The sequence below is a fragment of the Gymnoscopelus braueri genome, assembly GCF_963280865.1.
Source record: "Gymnoscopelus braueri genome assembly, chromosome: 15".
In the NCBI taxonomy this organism is placed as follows: domain Eukaryota; kingdom Metazoa; phylum Chordata; class Actinopteri; order Myctophiformes; family Myctophidae; genus Gymnoscopelus; species Gymnoscopelus braueri.
The window spans coordinates 9419506-9424505 of record NC_137620.1 but is presented as its reverse complement, the minus strand read 5'-3'; positions in this window follow the sequence as shown (position 1 = coordinate 9424505).

Here is a 5000-nt window from a genome sequence, read left to right as displayed (position 1 = left end):
AAAGGTGGCGCTATAGCACTCAATTGAAAATGCCAACTTTGAACAGGTACAACTCATGCCCTGTTTGACCTACATCCATAAAACTTCAATACACACATGCGTCTTCTCATGATGAACAACTTTTACCCTCTGACTTTTGACCTCTGACCTTTAGATCTCCCACCATTTTGAATTATATGAAAAGCAGCTAAAACCTATCTCCTCCTGGGATTTTGGGAAACTGGGAAACTGAACACACATGAACTTTGGACCTATGCCGACTCAACGGTGCAAGCGGATTTTCCATAAGTGAAAAAATGAAGCTTTAATGAGCCAATAAATATTGCAGTTTTATGACAATTATTCATCTGCCCCTATCACATACATGCAGACTCACATTTCTTTGAAACTTTGCGGTAATGTTGAGGGTCATTCCAAATATCACTGAAACCAATCTTACTCCAATTGGTCAAAGGGGGGCGCTATAGCGATTTTTTGAAAATGCAAACCTTAAACAGGCAAAAGTCATGCCTCGTTTGGCCGACAGCCATTAAACCTGCTTACACATGTGCCTTGACTCATGAGGAACACATCTATCACGTTGACCAGTAAGCTCCGCCCTTCGATTGTCCGCAATTTGGAGCAGTTTGAAAAACACTTAAACCCAGGATTTTCCAGCTATTTGCGTGAAACTGTATCATCAGTGTGATCTCTTTTTTCACAGTTTCTGTCTGTTGGTCCAATGCCTTCTCCCTTAAACGAATGCCTCACAACACCAAGGTTGCCAGTTCAAGCCTCACTTGATGCAGGCTTCATTAAAGTTGCATTGCACACAACATGACTGTATCAGTGAATACATGTGCAATTGTTAAACATAACATGAAATGCTTAACAATATTTGTTTGTCAATTTTCTGTCTCAATTCAAGCCTCACTTGATGCAGACTTCATTTAAGTTGCATTGCACACAACATGATTGTGTCAATTAATGCAAGTGCAATTGTTAAAGATAACCTGAAATGCTTATTTGAGAGTATGTCTTTTCAATGTATGACATACTTCATTCTGAAAATAGCCGATCTACAATCTCAAAACTTTTCAGATAGCAACGTGTTTCTGAGCTTGTAGATCGGCTGCTTTCACTGGTTCACTTTTATCTTCAACAGACAACCTTAGCCTGGACAAAGCTATAGCACTATAGGTAGTGTTGCAGCCTGTCAATCCGAAGGTTGAGGGTTTGATTCCTGTTAATGGCAATAGGTTGAGATGTCCAATCAATCCATTCTGCTTCCATCTCTCTCTCTCTCTTCAATCTATTATGTTTCCATGTCTCTCTCTCTCTCTTCAATGTATTCTGTTTCCATGTCTCTCTCTCTCTCTCTCTTCAATCTATTCCGTTTCCATGTCTCTCTCTTCAATCTATTCCGTTTCCATGTGTCTCTCTCTCTCTCTCTCTCTCTCTCTCTCTCTCTCTCTCTCTCTCTCTCTCTCTCTCTCTCTCTCTCTCTCTCTCTCTCTCTCTCTCTCTCTCTCTCTCTCTCTCTCTCTCTTGAGGGGCGGCCATAGCAGAGTGATTAGTGAGCCAGCCTAGGGAGCCAGAGGCCCTAGTTACGATGGTACGATTCCAGGCCAGGCCAGCAAATGAAATTTGTCCCTGAGCAAGACTCTTAACCCCTAATTGCTCACAGGCCCTCATTGGAAACAAGACCGCAAGGACTTTCATGAACAGACCTGTTAAAGGAATTATCCTTATCTCTTCAATCTATTCCGTTTCCATGTCTCTCTCTCTCCGATCTACAATCTCACAACTTTTCAGATAGCAACGTTTTGTGAGCTTGTAGATCGGCTACTTTCACTAGTTTTCGTTCCGAGGAGACACAAAAATGCCTTTATTGGTAAATGGTATGTGAACCAGTGATCTAGAGTAATTCGGGACACAGAGGCTTGGTTCATAATGGACGGAAATACTTAGAAATATCAACAGACACTACCAGGGAGGCCATATATCTAGCTCAAAGAGAAGAGAGGTAACCTCGGAGTCCGTAGATCGCTGGTTCAATCCCTGTCTACGACAATGTATTGAGGTGATCATGATTTGGCATTCTTGGGTTTACACATAGTGTTTCTTGAGGATAGGCTTAGGCGTTGTTTTACTGAGGTTAGGGTTAGTGAGGGTTTAAAATGCTCATTTGTTAATTGCATGGTCTTCTTTCTCTCAAGTTCATTCTTCTATGTTTCTATGGCTTATTGTGCATATTACTTATCATTGCTTCTTTCTGTTTTCTTTCTGCATTCCCTGGCCCCGCTTATCGCTGCTTGCAGCTATATTTATTATTATTATTAAAGCTGCAATCCGTAACTTTCATGTCATACCATGTTTACTGTTGCATTTCATGCAATACCTATTGTCAACCAGTAGGTGTCCTACCTGACCACATGATAGAAGAGCAGGGAGAGTAGACCACCTCCAACCATCACAGTAGTTTGTTATACTTGTTATATTGCATTGACTTACTCCACCATATAGATTGGTTAAAATAACTTTTTATTCACTTAAAAGGTTATGGATAGCAGCTTAATTCAGTTTCCCTCTGTTCTCAGCATGATCATAATCCCATTGTAAAAATGTACAGTACTTTATTTACATTCTGCAGATTTCAGGTGTATTGTCAAATATATTGGTTAAACACAAGCAGAGTAAAGAAATTGTGCATACAGTAGGACTATATAAAATATTTTTAAAGAGATATAATTTAAAGACCATATCCAATATCAAAGATCAGAAAAATAACTATATTCCGGCTTAGTCCAGATATGCTATCTATGTGCCCAATTCAATGCAGATTTATTAAATCACGTTCTGTTGGTCAGTGGCACAATCACATTCTGCTGACTCAAGAAAGTGAGAGTCACACAGATCAAAAACATACTGCTAAATATTCTATCACAGCAGGGGTTTCCAAATATTTTTTATCCTTTATTTTTTATAATTCTTTTAGTGATTTACTGGTTTCTGAAACCAAGCTCCTCCTTTACCCAACATGTTGCTGAGAACAGTGGTTCTCAAACATTTTCGTGCCAAGGACCCCCAAATTGATACGTAGGCTATTTGGCCGCGGACCGGCCATCTTAAAATGTTCTGTGCCAGGGACCCCCAGAAGAGAAGATTTGTGTTTTAAAGAAAAAAGAATTATTCAAAACACTTTCAAGATTTTGCACAAATTTTCAAAAATAGCAGATTGTATATCTGCTATATTTAAATAGCCATGGTAACACATTTTGCTGGGGACCCCCTGAAACCCCTCCAAGGACTCACCCCTCCCACTTTGAGAATCAATGAAAACTGCTAGAGAAAACCATAGCTATAGCATTATGAAGCTATGAATGAATGATAACCACCTTTTTAACGATATAACATTAAAAATAACAAAATGGAGTGAAAGCATTGCTACTAGTGCCTGCTGGGCAGATTTATTTGAAACTATTGCCATGACATTTCAGTAAATCAATATGTTCAAATATAAAACAGCACAATGGCATATAGTCAAGTTTTTCTTTCATTTAATTTGGTTGAGCACTTTACCGATCAGCAGGTTCACACAAAGTGTGTCAATCGTTAATCATCATGATTAATCATGATGATTAATTAGAGGGAGCTCCACGGATCTCGTTCAACCCAGATTCGGCAAAAACATGGGGTTGTATTCATTCTACTATTATGCCACCAAAATGTAGCCAGCCATCAAAAAGTGTGACTCCCTACCCTCCTTCAAAACCGCAATAAAAGAGCACCTGTCTGCAATTTACAACTGGACCTAGACAAGTCTTCTAGCTTGCCAAAATAAATGACCCCCCACTGTTTCTATGTAAATATACTTTTACTGCTCCTAGTATTGATGATCTCTTGTATAGTATTGTATGCATGTCTTTATATGTCTTGATGAATTGAATACACAGGACCACAATGGAAACAATCGCTCAGGACTTTTTGTGTTATCCTTTTAGCATTATTGTACAACTGTACCTCTATACTTTTTTGCAAACTGTTAATAAAGTATTCAAACAACAACAGACACATCCTCCAACCTGTTCACTGAAGACCTGAACCTCCCCTCTGTGTCCCTATAGAGAGTAGTGTGTGTGTGTGCGCTCGCGTGCGTGCGTGCGTGCGTGCGTGCGTGCGTGCGTGCGTCCTTTACTCCTTTACCAAAAGGAGTAAAGAAGTGTAAAACCCTACTCACTTTCAAAACTGCCCTAAAGATACACCTTCAGGAGGCTGCAATTCGAAAATGGCCCCTGTCCAAGTCCTAACCTACCCCCCCAACCCCCCCCTCCCCATTTTTTTCTTCTCTTGTACATTTTATTTTCACTCTTCATACCAGTAACCTGTAACCTGATTGTATGACGCTCTGTATAGAAGTGTGTATATCTGTCTGTCTCTTATATGTCATCATGATTTGTGTGCATGGGGATCTCATCTTAAACAAGCTCAGTGCTTAATGAGTCTTCCAGTTTAGTAGACCTTGTATTGTGAATTTGTACTTCCATGTACTGTTGTTCTCATGTCTTACTAAATAAAGTACATCCATCAATCAATCAAGCAGTAACTTTACAGTTTGTGTGTGTGTACGTGCGTGCGTGCGTGCGTTTCTCCTCCAGACATAAGACGGTACAAGCGGGTTGGAGTCGATGTTGGATTGCTTTGTGCTGTTCTAGCTCTCCTCAACATTGCTGTTCCACTCTATCTCTGTAAGTCAAGTTTCTATTACAATATTTTCACTGGTGGAAAGTTACCATCACACTCTGATGCTTTGTCCCAATAAACTGTCCAACAAATCAAAGATAAGAGGGTCAGAAATGATTTTTTGTTTTTGTTTACCAAGAAATAAGGTTATCACCTCCATACAACATCCTCAGGGAGCATCCACCTCTAACTCCTATGCTCCTCATGAGCATCTAGTGTCTTGCCTTCAGACTTTACACTAAACCTATGAGGCTATCTTGTGATGCAGATTATGGTAG